We start from the raw sequence: 22,808 nt of genomic DNA, 5'->3' as shown, positions 1-22,808 counted from the left end.
AGGGACACATATCGTTTATATTGAGAAAAAAAATACAAAGTAAAATTTAAAACGGCAAATGGCAAAATCTAAATCACAAAGACATCAAACGAATTGATAACAGTGTCATATTCCGGACTTAGTAAAAGTACCAGTAGCTCAAATCTGGTTTTATAGCTAACTAAGCCTCTCATTTGCACGGCAGTTGCATATAATTCCATCTCATTAACAACAGTTTATGAACAAAACAAATATACTTAATAAGTAAATATTTCATAAATTATAATCTTTATCACTGTAAAACGAAATTTAAAACTATTTCAACCAAAAAAAAAGCCTGAATGGCATATAGACACTTTGAAGATAAATATAAAAAAAAGAAGATGCGGTATAATTGCCAATGAGACAACTCTCTACAATAGACTAAATGACACATGTACAGTAGTTAAAATTGACAGCCATGAGTACAAAGAATGGCCATAACACAATAAAACTATGGCAGTAGGTATACATTGACATATAATGTTTTACTTTTATAAATTGTTATTTGGATGGAGAGTTGTCCCATTGGCACTCACACCACATCTTCCTATATCTATAAATATCGAGTATATACCCAAAAAATAAGTAAACAGTAACAATGAGTTAAGGTTAGCAATATACAAAGACAAATAAAAATAAAACTGCAACACGTATTACTAATTAAATTGACAAACGACGTCAGTACCTAGAATCTAAGTTTCAATACCCTCAATGGTGTCTGGGGAATAGAACTAGAGGCTCTAAAGAGCCTGTGTCGCTCACCTTGGTCTATGTGAATATTAAACAATGGACACAGATGGATTTATGACAAAATTGTGTTTTGGTGATGGTGATGTGTTTGTAGATCTTACTTTACTAAACATTCTTGCTGCTTACAATTATCTCTATCTATAACAGTACTTTCTGTGGAAAATGCTATTGAAAATCTTCAAATTTTAAGAAAATTGTTAAAAATTGACTATGAAGGGCAATAACTCCTTAGGGGGTCAATTGACTATTTTGGTCATAATGACTTATTTTTAGTTCTTACTTTGCTGTACATTATTGCTGTTTACAGTTTATCTCTATCTATAATAATATTCAAGATAATAACAAAAAACAGCAAAATTTCCTCAAAATTACCAATTCAGGGGCAGCAACCTAACAATCGATTATCCGATTCATCTGAAAATTCCAGGGCAGATAGATCGCGACCTGATCAACAATTTTACTTCCTGTCAGATTTGCTCTTAATGCTTTGGTTTTTGAGTTAAAAGCCAAAAACTGCATTTTACCCCCATGTTCTATTTTTAGCCATGGCGGCTATCTTGGTTTGTTGGCCGAGTTACCGGACACGTTTTTTTAACTATATACCCCAATGATGATTATGGCTAAGTTTGGTTAAATTTGGCCCAGTAGTTTCAGAGAAGAAGATTTTTCTAAAAGATTACTAAGATTTACGAAAAATGGTTAAAAATTGACTATAAAGGGCAATAACTCCTAAAGTGGTCAACTGACCATTTTGGTCATATGACTTATTTGTAGATCTTACTTTGCTGAACATTATTGCTGTTTACAGTTTATCTCTATCTATAATAATATTCAAGATAATAACCAAAAACAGCAAAATTTCCTTAAAATTACCATTTCAGGGACAGCAACCCAACAACAAAATGTCTGATTCATCTGAAAATTTCAGGGCAGATAGATTTTGTTCTGATGAACAATATAACCCCTGTCAGATTTGCTCTAACTGCTTTGGTTATTGAGTTATAAGCCAAAAACTGCATTTTACCCCTATGTTCTATTTTTAGCCATGGCGGCCATCTTGGTTGGTTGGCCGGGTCACCGGACACATTTTTTAAACTAGATACCCCAATGATGATTGTGGCCAAGTTTGGTTAAATTTGGCCCAGTAGTTTCAGAGGAGAAGATTTTTGTAAAAGTTAACGCAGGACGACGACGGACGACGACGACGGACGCCGGACGCCAAGTGATGAGAAAAGCTCACTTGGCCTTTCGGCCAGGTGAGCTAAAAATGGTCTCCATTGATCTTCTTCCATTTAAACCCCAGCAAAAGCGGTGTTTTCGTTTTGCTGTGCGGGATGTATCAAGTACGCACCCACGACCGGTCAGAATGTGTACGTTACATCCGATGACGTGTATAGAGAAAAAAGTTATATCACAAAAATACTGAGCTCCGAGGAAAATTCAAAACGGAAAGTCCCTAATCAATGGCAAAATCAAAAGCTCAAACTCAAACACGTCAAACGAATGGATACCAATTATCCTATTACTGACTTGGTACATGCATTTTCCTGTGTAGAAAATGGTGGATTAAAACTGGTTTTAAAGCTAGCTTAACGTTTCACTTGTATGACAGTCGTATCAAATTCCATCACATTGACAACGATGCGTGAAAAAAACAAACAGACATAATAGGTACAAAATGTCAACTATAGTACAATAACACAATGACGGGTGCACATGTATAAGTGCCAAGCTCTCTGCACGAGAAGAACCCGTGCAACAACTCTTTGATTGGTCCACATGTGTTATGTGGCAAGGCAAAATTTCCGCCCCTATCCAATTTACCATTATTTTTCCGCGGCAGTCATGCCAGATGGTTTCTATTGTAAGACCTAGAGTACCTATATGGAACGGGGACCCAAGTATTTGCCCCATTGAAACGCATTGAAAATCATAGTAAAAAAAGTTTTTACTGGATATCCGATTTTCTTGGAAGTTTTCCATATGTTTCATTTGTTTGCCTCCATTATTCTGCAACACATAATGTTATAGCGAAACAAACGGTTATCAAAACATATAAAACCGTGAACACAACAAACAGAAAATTATCAAAGAATAAAGCTAATTCAATATTGGTGTATGTTGTTTTGATGTTGTCCAAACTGACTTTTTTACAGCTTCGATGGCCGCTTCCTGGCAGTTTGTTATTTTCTCTGAAATCAATTTGATCAATTTGATTTGCATCTACGGCGCTGTTTTGTGGTTTTCTGAATCTCCTCACTAGAGAATGCATCCAGGTTGGAGCAATGTAGTTCTCTGGTTCGTGATACAGTCTTATAATCAAAATCGTCACGAAAATCACAAACGAGGCCATACCTAATGTCACTGTAAGAAATACAACTAAAAAAAAGAAAAATGAAAAATGATTATTTTGAATAATTATAATTAGTCACAATTAAAAGATAAACATAAAAGTGGTTGACTGTATGTATTTCAATTTTGAATGAAATCGGATATATTAAAGCAAAATATTATAATTATTTGTTACGAAAAAAATCCCAAAAATATTCGAGTAGGAATTCCGTTCTACAGAACTGCTGAAAGCAATATGAGTACCAATGATGTGCAAATATAAAAAAAGAAGTTAATTACATAATTTTCCGTGTATATTTTGATATTGTTTACAAAAATACCAATAGTATGCATACATGTAACAGTATCTATGAAAATTGCTCTTTTATCTTGCATATATACAACACAGGACATTTTTTGTCATAATTGGGAAAATCTGAAAAATGATTTATAACCTCTTTCCGAATTCTGGTAAAGTAATCCAAAATTTGATATAAAATAGATTAAGTAATTAAAACGAGTTAAATTGTAAACTGTAAATTTACCTAGAACTGATGTATGTTTTGATGTTGTAGGCATGCTGTCTGTAAACATTGTCAATAAAACAGCCAGAGCAAGTAAAACTGTCAGAATATACCCGACCTTTTCTCCAGATTCTACCGGTAGTATAAAAGTAACAGATGTTAATACAGCTGTTAATATAACCGGAATTATAACGCTCATGATGTAATAATTTGGTAGTCTCTCGAACACTATTCGGAACAACAGTTCAGAATAGACCAGACCTTCTTCCGTAAGTTCAGATGCATGCTGGGAGGTTGCTATAATATTCCATTCTCCATTGATACTGTAATCTTCTAAATCTAAATTTGTTTTCAAGAATGTTAGGTTGACGGCATCTATGTGGAAACCCCAGCTTGCTAATTCTATGTCACATGTTTGACTGTCAAATGGAAAGATCGTGACATCCATGTCACATGATGTAGACAAAATGGCGGGTAGTTCCCATCGTATTTCTCCGTCGTTTCGTATACGAACTGTTGTACCATCGCCAAGACTACTCAAGTCATCAATACTACAATGAAATTTTAAACAATAATTATTTGTCAATAAAACTTATACACAAATCAGGAGATATGGTATGATTACCGATGAGAAAACTATCCAACAAAAGTTCAAATAAAGTAGATGTTAGCAATTATAGACAACCTTACAGCCTTTAACAATGGAAGATATACATGCAGTATAGTCAGCTAGAAAAATGCCCTTATTAAAAAGTAGATGAAACAGTTTAATTGAGAAACTTAAAGACATCTGTAACAAAACTATTTAAGAAAAAAAAACAGTATGACAGACATGAAAAAACGACAACAATTGAACTACAGGGTCCTACCTTTGGACGGACTCGTAAAAAAGTTTGTCAGAGAATGAGTAACATGATAAATTTAAGATACAACGTGCACGAATTTGGTAGCTGCGTTATTTTTACAGTATTTTTTATTTGTATAGTAAAACTACGTACGAATTCTGCACAATCAGTTTAGGGTGCCAAACTGAGTCTTCGGATACATATATATTTTCAATATTTCCATGGGAAGATTTGTTCCAGGCCAATCGGGTATCATTCCAAACCTTAAAAAGAATCTATGTACTAGTATAGCATAGTAAATGGTTAGCTTCATGTTACTTATTCTTTAGTTTTCTATGTTGTGTCGTGTATACTGTTGATTGTCTTTTTCATTTTTAGCCATGGCGTTGTCAGTTTATTTTCGATTTATGAGTTTGACTGTCCCTCTGGTATCTTTCGTCCCTCTTTTATAAAGGTTCTAATTTTGAAGCTCATACTATTTACATTTTAAATCCAGGCAAACAAGATATAGAAGCATTGTAAATGAACCCATAGAATCGCTCAAAGTTTGATACTTCATATTTAACATACAAAAAAAGTCCTGTAGTTGTATAAACATTCTCCTATAGTTCATTTTGCATGAACGTAGTATCGCGAAACGAATTACAGGCGTTTCCCTCTCAATATGTTACATAGTTGAACGGTAAATCAGAAAAAGATAATTGTTAATAAAAACGATTTACAAAAAAATAAACAAAAGTTTTGTATTTGCCAACTAAGCACACTCAGGTTAAGGGAGGGTTGACAGACATTTTTATCTCGATATATTTTGTCACGATGTGCCTGTTCCAAGTCAGAAGCTTTTAATTCAGTGTTGGTTACATTTGTTTTACGTACAGTGTTTTGTCATAAATTAATTTAGCATGCCGTTAGTAAGATCAATTTAACTTTTTCAAATTTTTCCTGTCGGGGGCATATGAAACCCGACTATACGGTATTGGTTTTTTCATTGTTGAAGGTCATACAGTTGCCTATAATTGCTTATACCCACTTCATTTGACCTATGGTGGATAGATGTTACATTTTTTAATCATTGGTTCTTATCTGTAAATCAGCTTCAAAGTATGTATTTTCTTTAATTAAATAGACTTTTATACATGAACACAAATCTTATAATAGTACCACCATGTATAATATATTTATTTTTAAATGACCCTCCCTTAATTTGCATATTAAATAATTATTTGAACTTAAGATGTTACCTACATGTAACACCTTGACTAAAACTATTGGCATGGCTTGTTTAATTTTCTTAAAATTTTGACAAAATATTTTCTTTGACCTTTTGACAAAAATATAAAAAAATCAAAAAAAATGAGCATCACACTTTGTCGGAAAAAAAAACACTGAATAAATAGCAGTTTGACAAACACTTATTTGATCACTGAGAAGCTTAATATTCTATTACAATCAGAATGTGATTAAAATGCTCAATTGATTTTACAGAGTTATCTCCCTGTAATGATAAGGTACTACCTTAAATAGATAAACATACCACAGTAAACCATCCTGATGTTGACAATGTCTGTGACTTCATGTCCTAAAATAAATTCGATAATTACAAAAAAGAAGATGTGGTTTGGTTGTCAATGAGACAACTCTCCACTAATGACACAGAAGTTAACAACTGAAGGTCACCGTACGACCTTCAACAATGAGCAAAGCCTATACCACATAGTCAGCTATAAAAGGCCCCGAAAAGACAATGTAAAACGATTTAAACGAGAAAACTAACGGCCTTATTTATGTATAAAAAAAATTAACGAAAAACAAAAATGAAACACAAAAACAAACGACAACCACTGCATTACAGGCTCCTGACTTGGGACAGGCACATACATACAGAATGTCGTGAGGCAAATAACCTTTGCGGGATCAAAAACCTTCCCCTAACCTTGGACAGTGGTGTTGAATTACAACATAAGAACGAACTATAAAAATCAGTTTGAAAAGGTTAAGTTAAAAAATCATCGAAATTTAATTATAATTTTACAGCCAACAGTTACTCTAATTGTTAACAATTTCAAATAGAATGAAATCATTTAGAATATACACAGCAAAATACGACAAATTAAAAAAACAAACAAACAAAAACTGAGGAATTAATGTCTTGACCACACGTTCTTTATTTTGCCATTTTAGATTTCTATTTTCGAGCGTACTTTTTGAGTCTTTTGTGAACAAAAAGTGCGTCTGACGTAAAAACTTCAAAAAACTAAAATTTCGAAAAAATGAAACTAAGAATCGAAAAGTGAGTTTAATTTCAGGTTCTCTTTGTCTCTATAATTTTTTTTGTCCTGCTTTGCTGTTTTATGTGTAATTTTCAGCCAAATGGAAACCAAAAGGGGAGACAACTTACCAATGAGTTGACAGTCAGCATGTTGTACTCTACACTAACAATCACTTACCAATGAGTTGACAGTCAGCAAATTGTAATTGTATTCTACACTAACAGTCACTTACCAATGAGTTGACAGTCAGCATATTGTATTCTACACTAACAGTCAATTACTAATGAGTTGACAGTCAGCAAGTTGTATTCTATACTAACAATCACTTACCAATGAGTTGACGGTCAGCATGTTGTATTCTACACTAACATTCACTTACTAATGAGATGACAGTCAGCAAGTTGTATTCTACACTAACTATAAGTTGACAGTCAGCAAGTTGTATTCTACACTAACAGTCACTTACCAATGAGTTGACGGTCAGCATGTTGTATTCTACACTAACATTCACTTACTAATGAGTTGACAGTCAGCAAGTTGTATTCTATACTAACAATAACTTACCAATGAGTTGACGGCCAGCATGTTGTATTCTACACTAACTATGAGTTGACAGTCAGCAAGTTGTATTCTACACTAACAGTCACTTACCAATGAGTTGACGGTCAGCATGATGTATTATACACTAACAGTCACTTACTAATGAGTTGACAGTCAGCATGTTTTATTCTACACTAACAGTCAATTACTAATGAGTTGACAGTCAGCAAGTTGTATTCTATACTAACAATCACTTACCAATGAATTGTCAGTCAGCATGTTGTATTTTACACTAACAGTCACTTACCAAAGAGTTGACAGTCAGCATGTTATATCCTACACTAAGAGTTACCTACCAAAGAGTTGCCAGTCAGCATGTTGTATTATACACTAAGAGTCACTTACCAATGAGTTGACAGTCAGTATGTTGTATTCTACACTAACAGTCACTTACCAATGAGTTGACAGTCAGCATGTTGTATTTTACACTAACAGTCACTTACCAAAGAGTTGACAGTCAGCATGTTGTATTCTACACTAACAGTCACTTACCAATGAGTTAACCATCAGCATGTTGTATTCTACACTAACAGTCACTTACCAATGAGTTACCCGTCAGCATGTTGTATTCTACACTAACAGTCACTTATCAATGAGTTAACAGTCAGCATGTTGTATTCTACACTAACAGTCACTTACCAATGAGTTACCCGTCAGCATGTTGTATTCTACACGAACAGTCACTTATCAATGAGTTAACAGTCAGCATGTTGTATTCTACACTAACAGTCACTTACCAATGAGTTAATAGTCAGTACGTTGTATTCTACACTAACAGTCACTTATCAATGAGTTAACAGTCAGCATGTTGTATTCTACACTAACAGTCACTTACCAATGAGTTACCCGTCAGCATGTTGTATTCTACACTAACAGTCACTTACCAATGATTAAACGTCAGCATATTGTATTCTACACTAACAGTAACTTACCAATGAGTTGACAGTCAGCATGTTGTATTCTACACTAACAGTAACTTACCAATGAGTTACCCGTCAGCATGTTGTATTCTACACTAACAGTCACTTACCAATGAGTTAACAGTCAGCATGTTGTATTCTACACTAACAGTCACTTACCAATGAGTTGACAGTCAGCATGTTGTATTCTACACTAACAGTAACTTACCAATGAATTGACAGTCAGCATGTTGTATTCTACACTAACAGTCACTTACCAATGAGTTACCCGTCAGCATGTTGTATTCTACACTAACAGTCACTTACCAATGAGTTGACAGTCAGCATGTTGTATTCTACACTAACAGTAACTTACCAATGAATTGACAGTCAGCATGTTGTATTCTACACTAACAGTCACTTACCAATGAGTTACCCGTCAGCATGTTGTATTCTACACTAACATTCACTTATCAATGAGTTGACAGTCAGCATGTTGTATTCTACACTTACAGTCACTTACTAATGAGTTGACAGTCAGCATGTTGTATTTTACACTAACAGTCACTTACCAATGAGTTAACCGTCAGCATGTTGTATTCTACACTAACATTAACCGGGTAGTCTGGAAGTACCAATGTTTTGTAACCAGACTGATCGAATAACAAGTTGTGAAGATAAGTTGCATCACTCACACTGTACGATGTCGAATATTTGAATAAATCTGAAGAAAAAAAATATTGATAATTGGTAACTTTTTTTTGTAATTTATTCTTATTTTATCTGAAAAAAACACCAAGCATTGTGATATATAAATATATAGATAATTCATAATACATGTATTAATATAATAATTATATTGTAATTGTTAACTTAGAAGAAATTGTGATACAAGTACATGTTCTAAGTAAATGTGTAATCTTACTATATAGAATGAAATTCAAAACAGTGTGGCTGTGGCCATTGATTGACACATTAAATTCATCCATTGACTGGGACAATTTAGTTGAACGTTTGTATGTAACGACCATTGCTCACTTTGTACTTTTTAAAGACACTTAAACTATGGGGTCACCAAAGGTTCACAACACCTTAATAAAGTAATTGGAAAAAAATAATCAGAAATAACACGATGTTTATATAAATCAAAACATAAAGGTTATTCCTGATTAATTTTTCGAATCATTTTATAATTAAAGGCGTTAAGAAACCTTTGGTGACCCCACAGTTTAAATGTCTATCGTAGGTACGTCGTGAACAATGGTCGTTACAGACAAACGTTCACGTAAATTGTCCCAGTCAATGGATGAATTTAATGTGTCAATCAATTGCCACAGCCACACTGTTTTGAATTTCATTATATAAGTATGTAATATGTGTAATAAGGAAATGCCTGTACCAAGTCTGGAAAATGGCAGTAATGTGTTGTTTGAATTCGTTGATGTGTTTGATTTGATAAGGGATTTCTCTTGGATTTCGGGGGTTTTTTTTATTTCACTTTTTATAGGTTATTAATACATGAAAGTAAAGATATTAAAGGAAAATACAGTGCAACCTGCCTAATCCAACACACTAGAGGACCATGAAAAAATGTCGGATTAAGCAGGGTGTCGGAATACTCATGTTTTTTCTGCAAGGATCTAGGCATATTTTGGGACCATGAAAATGTGTCAGTTTAAGCAGGATGTTGAAATACTCAGGTGTCGAATTAGGCAGGTTGCACTGTATTTATGAAAGATAGGCAGATCAAACTATAATCGTGCATGAATCGAACCTATATTTATATCTATAAAATAGCATCACCGTGTTCAGTACCTCCATCGGACAATTACTTGTAGGGCACATAAAAGACAGCTTTAATTTTATATAGAGAGAGAAAATGAGTTTTGTCCTGTATAGTACATTTATAAATAGTTATAGTGCGTATAATAAGTTCCAGATTATAATGAAATTAAGAACGGACTTCAGGGGGCTCGCGGGTATAAATCCACTTTTAAAATTATCCTAGTATACTAAATTACAGAAATCGCTTCAATTTAACAATATTTTAGTTAAAATTCGACTTACTTGAAAAATAAATATATAGGTCACCGATGAGTTAACTAGTTCATTTCAAGCAAGGATTTGTTCAGTTAGACTCTAACTATACAAATCCTTGTTTCAAGTTAAATGCAAAAAAGGGCATTTTTTTTTCACCAAAGGGAGATAATTTAGAGCTTTTTCAATGATATAAACATTGAAAAATTCATCTGGGGCCAAAACAAATTGATTTGTTTGGTTCATTTGTGTAGTACCATATCATAAAGTAACAACTAATAGTGAAATAAATAGTGAAATAAATAAAACTTGAAATGAAAAAAAAATGCTTAAAGTTTTGCTGATTTTTTTTGTACCCTCGAGCCTCCTTAAAAGCAACATTGTCTGTCTTACCTAAGAAACAAAGGAAAAATAAAATTCCTCTTTCAGTGAAAAATCCTTTAGATGTCATTTCCAGCAGTGTAATGATCTGTATCTTAACAAGGGAGATAATTCAACGTCTAATTCTACATTCCGGTGGGTCAACTACTGTAACAAACCACACAGATATATATTAAGACAGATGTTAATCACATGCGTTTAACAAGTGTCAACATTTAAAGTTTTCATCAGATACACGGAAAAAGCTATTTATCAAAACGACAAGTATCTGGATATATTTGACACATTTTTGGCATGTTTTGACCACGCTGGACAATTAATTGTTGTAAACCTTGTTATTGTCCATTACATTGATTATTTATTATTATTTTATAAGGAATATGACAGGTTTTACATATATACGCACATGTAGATCTTTTCACTAATAAAATCAGTATGTAAATTAACTGATTTCTCCAACTATTGGTTGTACTGTATGATCCTTTTGATAGACACATGTAGATATATAGATACATGTACACGTAGATATATAGATACATGCAGATATAAGATACATGTATATAGATACATGTAGATATATATTATTATTATAGATACATGTAGATATACGTTTACCATGTATATTGACATCTGCAAATTATACCTATCATTAGGAAATACAAAGCGTCTAATTGAATTATTACAAAGTGCCTAGAAAATCAACTGAACAATGTTAGAATAGATCTGATTATTTACTACCACTTATGTCAGCTATACTTACAGAATGATGGACTAAGGCAGCTTAGCAATGATATGCGTAGAAGTTAGTGGAAAACATACGTTACATCACATGTAAGGGATTAGAATCTCTGTATTACTGAAAAATACACCGTGTTTTTCAATATCAAAAACTAGTCAAAACATTTACTAAATGTTCTCATCGGTACAAGGACATCATTCGTAAATATAAATCGCCATGCAGCCATCTTATACGTGCAAGTTTTCATATCCAATCTTTTATGGTAATATTCTTTGCAAAGCAAAACAATGTCGGCTTTCACCTAAAAAGCTTACAAATTAAATAGTCCAGTCAAACTAAGATTTAACCTCAAACTAATTGCAACAGAAAATGTTTTAGTTCTAAACTATAGCATTATGCCCTTAATATACACAGAAAAAAGTCCCATAAAATCTAACTTGAGGAAAACTCAAAATCATCAGTTTTAATTTCCTATGGAAATAAACATTGGAAGGTGAGATAACTCCGCAAAAAAATAGTCTTTTTTTGGTCAGTTTTTGGTTGATTTTCTTGAAATCTATGTAAAGTATGATATTTTGATGGGGTTATAAGTTTGTATTTAAATAAATTATATTCTGTTCTACCTCTCTATGCTCGTCCGAACATAAATTATTTCTCATTCTATATAAAGAAACAACAAAGACTAATATGGCAGGAGGTACACACCAAACAGTTTTAATATAACATTTTTTCAAAATACATGTATACCGTGCAATCGAATATTAAAGTCCATGTACATCATGCGTCATTATATTGTCTATATAATCATCTCAACTGTGCTCATACTAATATCTACAAAAATAAAATACAAAGAATTAGGATTTATACAAAGCATAATATTACAATCTAAATGTAGTAAAGTTGTCGAACCAGTTTGGTGTGTGAAATCTCGATAAAATGAAAAGGGCGCGTAAAACAGTATATAAAGTCCGAAAACCGAATTACTCAGTATTCCGCGACAGAAATAGGACGAAATCTCAAAACGAAAAGAAATATAAGAATCTTCTGCTCATAAAATGTACAAAACCGAAGTGTTATGGGTAGTTTTATTTTTTTGTGCATTTTTCATAAGAGAAATTGCAAATTTGAAGCTTTGTGACCATTTTGAAAAAACTAATGTGAAAATTTGTTATTGTTTATATATGTATATTATATTTTTTAGCATCTTACTTATCTAAAGAAATTTTAAACCACAAAAAGAAGAATATATGCTTAATTATATTTATCAAATTTGAGATTCTTTACCTTGACATGTTGAAAAATTCAATAAATTGTCAACTAATGAATTACGAAATCTAGATTATAGCTTGATAAAAGATATGAAAACACCTTTAGAGTTGTTTGTTGTACTCTAAAGACCGCTAAAAAATCAAGAATCAGTACATTCTGATGAATAGAAGCGGTAAGGTTATAATTTTATATCAATTATTATTGATATTTCTGCTTTTTTTGCAAGAGTTATCTCCCTTTTCAATGCAAAACTCATAAGGAATTTTAAACAGTGATTTTTTTAGTCTTCCTCAAGTAAGATTTTATTTCAGACTTTTTTCTGTGTATATTTTGGGATATACTGCTAAAGATTAAAACTCAAAAATCTTCTGTTGCAATTACTTTCAGGTAAGGGTCAAATTTATGCTAGATTGACTGGACTAAAACCTTTAAACATGTTAAACAGATTTATAAAGAAGTGATATAATTACATGTACGATACTGCTGTCATGTCATGAAAGATGGCATGTTTTGGTGTTAAAATTGATTCACTCATAGGGTCTTTGCATCGGAAATAAACACACTAATTCTAAAACCAGTTGTTGGCATGATACTAGTTATCTTCGGAAGGGACTACATGTATGCTTGATTTTCATACGATAAAGCCATACATGTAGTCTTTCAAACAGTTTAACTGAGGTCTATAGTTGGCATGTCAGTAAAAAGTAAAATCACAAAAATACTGAACTTAGAGGAAGATCAATTGGGAAAGTCCATAATCACATGGCAAAATCAAATAACAAAACGCATCAAAAACGAATGGACAAAAACTGTCATATTCCTGACTTGGTACAGGCATTTTCAAATGTAGAAAATGGTGGATTAAACCTGGTTCTATAGCGCTAACACTCTGATAGTATGCTTGTGTTAATTAATGTACCATTGTCATTTCGCTAAGTTGTTTTATAAGACTCGTTTTATTGTGTAATGCTATGTGTGTTTTTATTCTATTTTGTCTGGATGTATATAGGGGAGGGGGAGATCTCGCAAAACGTGTTTAACTCCGCCGCATTGTTTGGGCCTGTCCCAAACCAGGAGCCTCTGGCCTTTGTTAGTCGTGATTTTTTTTTATTTAATAGATATAGGAAGATGTGGTGTGAGTGCCAAGGAGACAACACTCCATTCAAATAACAATTAAGTTCATTTATATGTTTTGGAGTTTAATATGCATGCTACAGAGTTTACGCTGTATAACGAGAATTAATTTGTAAAAAAAATAAGAAAAACGAGCAAGCTTCTCTCAAAGAAAAAAACGGTAAACTTTGGTGTTTTGAAAAAATTAAACAGTTCCTGTCTCTGAATTTGTTGTATATTATAATAGACCAAGGCGAAGTTCTAGGATAAGAGTCTAGGAATATGTCTGCGGAGTAATGTAGACGCACTCCGGTGCGCCTCGCTCCTTAAATCCACCACTACTTACAAATCAACTAGTTATATACAATATGGTTTTGTTCATTTACATACAAAGTGGAATCTTTTACGACTGTCCTACAAGTGAGCGGTTTATCTAGCTATAAAATCAGGTTTAATCCACCATTTTGCTACATAAGAAAATGCCTGTACCAAGTCATGAATATGACAGTTGTTGTCCTTTCGTTTTGATTTTTTCTCGGAGTTCAGTATTTTTTGTGATTTTACTTTTTATACACACTTTTACAACTGCATTTTATAAATGTATATCAAATAAACAAACCTACAATCTTGCATTATATATATATTCTGCATTTAATAATGATGTTTAAATAGGAGACTTTCTTTGAAGATTGATGATTATTAGTCGCTTAACGTCCAGTGGTATATATTTCATGAATGTTCAAAACCAAAACGCAATTATATGCTATTAGAACAATTTCATAGAAGAGCCTAACTTGGATATATAAGCATATCACAACGCGACAGTTGGTATAACACAGAAAGAGCCGGGAAATCACCGCCATTTAGTAAACGAGCTCCGGCATAATATGTTTTGGAGGTCATTTTTTCATTTAATTTTTTTTGGTTTGCAAATTTGTGAATTTATGAAGTGTTTTTTTTATGTTATATTCCTTTTTGGTGAGAGGAGAAGCAAATTTGTTTTCCTTTGTATTTTCTTAGATTAAATAATGTAATTTTCTTAATTATTTTAGGGGTAATATTTTTTCTTGTTTTTTGTATATTTAGGAAATTGTGTAAAGTTATATCCTTCACCTAATGGTATTATATTTAAAATTTTCGTAAGTCCCGAAATTCTTATATCTCACGAATTTACCATGTGTCGTTGCGTCCAGTGTAATGGTCCTTAAGGTGGTATGGGAGTATAAATTTAAAATGATAGACTTTATTTGGCCTTTTTAACTATTTTGGATTCGAGCGTCACTGATGAGTCTTTTGTAGACGAAACGTAAATACAAAGTTTAATCCTTGTATCTATGATGAGTTTATTTCATACTTTGTCAAAATGTGTCATTTTTTCATGCTGAGTTCACACGTTATTCGAATTCGATTCGCATTAACTAATTCGAATTAGTTTAATTCGCATTCGAGACGTTTAACGTCCTAACGTCAATTCTAATTCGAATTGAAATGCGCGTCAAATTCGCTTTACTGTCCTAACGACGTAAACTTTTAATTCGTATTAACAAAACGTATTTCTAATGCGAATTAATTAATTCGAATCAATTCGAAGTAGCCAATTCGAATCAATTCGAATTAAAAAAAAGAATAGTGTGTGAACGCGATTAGCGAATTCGATTCGCATTCGATTCGAATTCAATTCGAATTAAATGTACGTTTGAACGTGGCATCAAGCTACAAATTATAACAAATTGACACATTTTGTATAGATTATACAGAAAAAACATATTTATGTTATTAAACGGTAAATTGAATGACAGAATTGTTAAATAAAACACGAGAAGATAGCTTTTAGTAAATTATTTGAGAATATCAAAAGAAAAGAAAGTTTCACCGTACTTTTTTCCCGGCTAAAATATAAGATAGCAAACCTTCATGTAGATTCTTTCAGAAATGCACTATTACGGAGATATCTCACCTTAAAATATTTATTCAAAAACATTAGAAATCATGGAAAAATAATCTACGCTTGTACAAATAATAATATTTATAAGTTAAAATCTGTTTAAATGTATTATTTTATATTAAACATCAGATTAATTATCTACATTCCTCCTCATTTTTTCCTATATTTGATTGAAAATATATACCTTCGGTTCTCTTTTATTTACACTCCAAGATGGCGAAAGACATCCATACCACCTTAATAGGCGATCTCTAAGGCGAAACGCAATTGAAATACATGACGCTTCGATTGAGATTACATACATATGTCAAAATGAAGGATCCTTAAAAAGAGTTATATGATTCATCAAGCGTAGTACTACGTACCTTTCGTCAAAATGTAAACTTTGAAATCTTATGATACACCATGTTAAATTGTTAACTGGGTTTCTCGACGGATATGCCAAACCTCAAATTATACAGAAATAAAGTCTAGTAGCTGCGTATCTGACTAAACAAAATCAAATTCAGACCTATTTTATCAACTAATTTCAATGAGCTTCCGAAATATATATACATATATTTATTGAGAAACTACCCCTTTACATCGGGGCAAACACCAACTAGGTATTAGTGTTTGCGTCATACAAACTATATTCATACAATAAATACAGTGTACGTAAATAAAACATCAATATAATTAAAAATGTCAATATAATCGTAAAGGGATTTTTTCAAAAACCGACCTTTGACAATCAAAATTTGGAAAAGTGAATAATAGAACCTGTAAAAGTGCATTGCGATATCTTAAGAGCCATTCTCTCTAAGGACCAAAATTAGTGTTCACACCTATGTCACAGATTTTTACCATTCTTTGTACACATACTACATAACTAATATACTTAATCCTGACAGTAAATGATGCAGACAATTATCACATATAAAAGCTGTTACCTTTGCCTTTCTAAAGATATATCACATATTTGGCTGACAATTGTGTACATATGCTTATTTTCTATTGGAGAAGGGGGTGATTCTGACATCTAAATAAAAACCAAATTTCACCAAAATTCATTGAAGCTTTGAAAAAATTTCCGAGATAGTTTTTTGAAAATATTGTCAAAATCATAAAGATAAACCCCCCATTTAAAAATTCAAAAAAATTCAGGGATGTGTTTTTTGATTTAAGAAAAAAAATGTGGATTGAAAACTTGAAAAAATCAACTATGTGTCTATGAATTATCTCCCCTTTATGGTTCTTCTTCATTGAAAACATAAAGAAACAACAGGAAGTACAAGGGTTAATGCCCAAAATAAAGTGCAGACGAAATGCAGACACTGATAAAACCATTATAATGTTGGTAAAAATAAGATATATCAAGGTAGATAGTACTATGGAGTGCAATTTCTCTCCAAAGTTTGTGGATTGTGATGAACTCATTTGATGAACCTCTTGCCCCAAACACTGAAACAGTGAAACACAGGCAGTACATACATGTACCAAATGTTTGCTATTTTTTCTGAGAATGGTCTTAAACCATCAGTAGCTCTAGATCATCACATCAATATTATATTTCAATTAAATGAAGAAGAAAAAACAATTCAAATTGTGCACGTCGCATGTTATGCCAACAAAAAGTTTTCATCCAGATATTGACCACATCAAGGATTCTGGACTCAAGTCGTTACCTTACAGAACTAGCCTGAAACTAGCAAGTAGTGGACGGAAGGAAAAGGATTTTATTCATCTTATTAACTAGACAAGAAGGTGAGTAATGAAAATAAAATGAAATTGACATGACATGACCCCCCCCCCCCCCCCTTTTCCCCTTTTATAGTTTGGATTAGTTTATGTAATATTTAGATTTTCAAAATTATCATTCATCATTGATTATTTGTTAAACATTCTCAATTACTAAGACAATGCAAACATGTCTTTTAATGAAAAGCAGGAGCACTTTCTATGTATTTATTTAGTTTCAAAACATATATATAATTTACAATGTACCTCCTTTCATGACTTTCATGAGTGTAAGAATTGGGGTCCGCTAATTTTTATGTATTATTTACTTTTTACACATTTTCTAAAACAAATACTTATTCTGTACAATTCTAAGGAAAATGATTTTATAATTAAAATGTAGATTTCTGTAGTAATTTGATTTCTTTTTAATGTTTGTCCTTCATTCCGAGATTTATAAACTATATTGTCAGTGGCGGATCCAGAAATTTTCATAAGTGGGGCCCACTGACTGACCTAAGAGGGGGGCCCGCTTCAGTCACGCTTCAGTGATTCCCTAGATAAGCAACCAAATTTTTTCCTAAAAAGGGGGGGGGCCAGCCGCCTGCCCCCCCCCCCCCCCTAAATCCGCCTCTGATTGTATTACCTTATTTTGTTTTCCACAGTTATTCTTCTTCCTTTGGCATCCTATTATTCTCTATTTTAATTATGATCAATTAATATGTGTGCTTATTTATCTCCAATTATAATGTTCATAATTATTTTTTAATTCAATAATTTGCTTATAATAATTATTCTTTGTTTGGTAAACCCTATTCAGCTTCTTAAATGATGTGTTCATGGTTTAATCTAGTATTATTTTTACAATTTATGAATTATTTGATGTTGATTCCAAACAGTACTTTAGCTGTAAAATTGTCAAAACTTTAAAACTCCTATTTACATAACACCATTGTTGTGAATATAAATATTTGATTTGCATTCAATATCAAGCTCCCCACCCCCTGACCCAAGATTAGATGTGAATTCTATATCCCTCCTCCCCATCTCTGAGATTTGATCAGGTTTTAAAACATCCTAAATAAGGAGTATCTTTTAACAATGGTTTGAAGCTGTAAATAACCAGCTTCCCCCAAAAAAAAATATATATTGAAAAAAAAATTGTATGATGATAGAAAATAGATGAGTACTCTGTTGCAAATAAAATCTGTGTATGGTTTATTACCTTTCACTTTAACATATGAATAATTGGTATGCAATCTTACAGCTAATTTCTTAATGCATGTAGAATAAAATTTTGGTTAGCCTGCTTGCTTTGTTTGTATATTGTACACTCATAAGGATAACACCCAATTAAATTCAAATATGATATACAGGTTAAACTATGCCAATATAAATTGTTTAAAGATGTCATTCTTATTTATAAAGCTTGTATAAACAATTATACAAACAAAGCAAGCAAGAAAACCAAAGTTTTACTTTGTAAGCATTAGGAAATTAGCTGTAATAAATCTTGAACAGCAATACATGTATAGGTTAACACAGAACTTGTTTCAATGTTTAACTGTAGTTTTATAAATAATTGCTATCATTTTTTCCAGCATGTTGTACTTTGTTTCTGAAGAAAATAAGAATAGATGTCAATGATGCAGTACTTGAAGGTGAAATGAGGTAATAATAATATATTGTTTAAAAGTAATCCTTGTATCTTCACCAAAGGTTCAGCATGTGTTTAGCAATAATACTATGATATACAGGTACATATTTGTCATACAAAGTCTTCACAAACAAGGATAGAGACTTATTGCTACATTCCCTGAGTCAGGTAGGCTAGAAAAATATATATTAGAGAGTCTTGTCCTTTTCACAAATTGCACCTATTTAAATTTATTTAAAAAATTATACTTAACTGTATCATAATAAATTTTTTTGTCTATGAAAAAATAATCATTTTAACAAAAATTACAAACCTTATTTGCTGTTTATATTGCTGATTCTTATTTTTATTCTCCATTTAAATAAGCTGAATCAATTTAATTGTTGTGTAAATAATTATTATTCTTACATAATCAAAATTAAATTTACTTCCACTAAATAGAAAATATTTTGTTAAACTGATAATGCCTTATATATTTAGTAAGATACAATGAAGGGAATTAATTGCTGTTTAAAATTATATTTTGCAATTTAATTTTTATTACGGGCAAATATTTCAGCTTATTATAGATGCTGTTAGTATTATAGATCCTGTTAGTATTAATTAAAATTTATTTTACAGGTTAAATAAACAAGTAGAAAAGGGGATTTGCCAACATATCCAGAAAAGATGGAAACAACAAAAGATGTATGTTATCAGACCACATCAACCCACTTTAGTAATTTTTTTATTCTCCCAAAAATGTTTGCCAAATAATTTATCCCTGTATTTCCCCAAAACAATCCATTTAAGAAGATTCTATTTATACTAAGAACTATAATCAACTTTGTATTTATGCAATTGCTGAGCAATGCTATCTAACATCAAGACAGATTCAGATTCAATATTTTATTATAGTCTCACTACTTGAAATTCATATACAGTACATACAGAGTATATAAACAATATAAGACAGCCAATATACAAATATAAAACACAAGTAACAAGACATCTAACATAAGCGATATTTTCCAATTAACAAAGTTCCATAACTCATCAGTTAAAAGGTAAAAATTTGTCACAATCCGAAGTGCTGACATCCATTATTCCTGAGGTAGTGTAATCGTTGTAATAAATCTTCCTTTCTCAATTTTATTCTTTAAAGAAATTTTATCAATGCAGACTGTTAATGAAAAGGTGTACAGAAAGCAAATGTTATATCAAAAATAATCATAAAGTGATTGCATATAATTGAACCCCTAGAAACTATTACTGGCAAAAATAAAAAGATATTTTTGCTGAATTGTTGCCAATGAAAAATATCTCTACTAGAGATCAAAGAACATAGAAGTAAACAGTATAGGTCAGCCATGATCACTCAAACATGTCAGAGTCAATGTTTTATGTGCCCATAACTGAGTTATATTGTAGTAAGTTACAAATGTTCCTCAGTTTTTTTTTTATCTTTTCAAAGCCAGATTTATTTGACATATTCCTTAGAATTAACCAGGGGAAATAGCAATTCAACATGACGTCATCAGAAACCTTATATTTTTCAGAGTGATGTAACACAGGCAAGAATTTAAGTGAATGAAACAGCATCACTTCTAAAAGTAGCATGGAATTTTTATCACAGGTATTATTTAGACAGACAGATTAAAAAGTGTTTTGCCTTGTAAATCAACAACAACAGTTTCTCAATCAATATTTTAAAATTGTGTTTAAACGTTTTACTGAACCCCTTCAAACTAGCTATATATAGAATCGCCCTTTTTTTTTTGCAAAAAGGGGGGGGGGGGGGTTATCTGATAAACAATCTGTTGTCCAGTTCCAGTCAAAAAGATTTGGGAATCTTAACTTAATACCAAAATTTTAATGCTTACAAGTGATTATAACATCAATTGGCCAAAATTAGAGCCAAATTTTTCTTTTAATTAGAAATATTTATGCAATAGGGAGAAACATGACTCAGAAACAATACTTTTCTATAACTTTTTATACGACCGCAAATTTTGAAAAAATTTTTGTCGTATATTGCTATCACGTTGGCGTCTGCGTCGTCGTTATATATAATAGACTTTTTCTAACAATACATATTCCCATAAACTTGTCACACTTTCGAAATTTCATACATTTAAATTAATTTAGACCTTTTACATGCAACAACTCATTTCGAGCTTTAATGACTGATTTCAGATACCGTTTGTCCATTTCATCAACCTTTTTCCAATATCATCACACAAAAAAAAAAAGCTATGTCGCCGATAATAAATTGAAGCGAGGCAACTCTGAGAAAAACATGCCGGTCCCTGCATCAAGAAGGAAATTGTACATAGTATATACAAAGTATATACATATACTGCATTTTCTGGCATTGTAGCTTATTCGAATATTTAAGCTGTTAGCCGAAGGACCATGTGACCTATTTTCATCAATAAGCGCCAGTCGTGAGAGCCGTGGTGTAGTGGTTAGCGCATCGGAATACTAACACAAAGGTTCCTGGTTCGATCCCCGTTCCGGGGGAGGGGGGGGGATTTCAGGAACAGAATTGTGGGCTCTCCCTAGACACCATTTGTCAGTATAGTCTTGAGAAACGACGATAGTCCGTCGGAAGGGCACGATAAATGGCTGACCGGTGTTAAGAGAGAGCAATATCTCTTGCACGTAAAAGACACCCATATAGATTTCGGAAAAGAGCAGGCTAATGCCCCTACAAGGCAGCAAACGCACCCGCAAAGTGGAAAGGGATTAATATAAGTTGTAATAACTTGGTTCCCAATCCACTATAAATAAATATGTTCAAACTAAGCGCCAGTCGTCCGCCCGTCCCCAATTCACATTTTAATTTTTTCCTCTGAAACCACTTGGCCAATTCGGACCAAACTTGGTAGGGGTGATCCTTGGTATATAGCAGGGGATTCGTGGTTTTTTTTTTCTCAAGTGGTGGTCAATATGTCTGTGGGGTCTAAGAACTTGAGGTAACTTAAAGTTTAAAAAAAACTTAAGAACAAGCAGTAGTAAGGCAGTCATATTGTCTGACTCATCAGAAAGCATGATGTTACAAGTTTGTATTAATGAAGGTCCGGGTCCGAGGGGGTCCGAGCAACTGGGGTCCATAGTTTAACATTAGCTTTAATTTGATTTTGTTTAAAGTCTTGTTCTTATGAACAAACAGGAGCAATGCAGTCATATTTTGCATAAAACATCAAAAGGATAGAAGATTTAATTTTGAACAAATGCAAAATATTTTCACACGAAACAGCAATGATGAGGCAGTCATGTTTTGCATGAAGCATGAATAGGACATACATATTCAAATTTATATAAATCAATGCCTAGAAATCTTCTGGACCAGCATCTATGAGGAAAGGGCTTAGAATATTCCTTAATGTACAAAAGCTTTAAAAATATGCTTTAGAACCACCATTGATAATACAGTCAAATCTTGAATGAATAAAATTGGGAATGCATGGAAATGGGAATTATGTCAAAGGAAACAACCCGACCAAAGAGCAGACAACACCCGAAGGCCACCAATGGGTCTTCAATGCAGCGAGAAAATCCCGCACCCTGAGGTGGTCCTCAGCAGGACCCTAAATAGAATTGTGTACTAGTTCAGTGAAAATGGACGCCACACTAAACTCCAAAACATATAAATGAACTAAACTGAGACCGTTGAAAAAATCAAGGTGACTTTGAGATGAAGAGCAGCAATAACACTGCCGTTCC

General features: G+C 32.5%; 2 long non-coding RNA genes across 2 annotated transcripts; one reads left to right on the top strand and one right to left on the bottom strand.

Annotated features, from left to right (window-relative positions):
• Window positions 1–1,738: 1,738 nt before the first annotated feature.
• On the bottom strand, window positions 1,739–4,735 carry LOC143056516 (uncharacterized). Its single transcript, XR_012972383.1, has 3 exons — window positions 4,625–4,735; window positions 3,648–4,177; window positions 1,739–3,150 (listed from the first exon to the last, which is right to left on the bottom strand). It is a non-coding gene; the product is annotated as an uncharacterized LOC143056516 (long non-coding RNA).
• A 12,440-nt stretch (window positions 4,736–17,175) lies between these two features.
• LOC143057164 (uncharacterized) lies at window positions 17,176–20,814 on the top strand. Its single transcript, XR_012972653.1, has 4 exons — window positions 17,176–17,470; window positions 19,045–19,114; window positions 19,722–19,787; window positions 20,639–20,814. It is a non-coding gene; the product is annotated as an uncharacterized LOC143057164 (long non-coding RNA).
• Window positions 20,815–22,808: the final 1,994 nt, after the last annotated feature.

This window comes from Mytilus galloprovincialis, chromosome 13, assembly GCF_965363235.1.
Source record: "Mytilus galloprovincialis chromosome 13, xbMytGall1.hap1.1, whole genome shotgun sequence".
NCBI lineage: Eukaryota > Metazoa > Mollusca > Bivalvia > Mytilida > Mytilidae > Mytilus > Mytilus galloprovincialis.
This window is presented reverse-complemented; position numbering and strand designations above follow the sequence as displayed.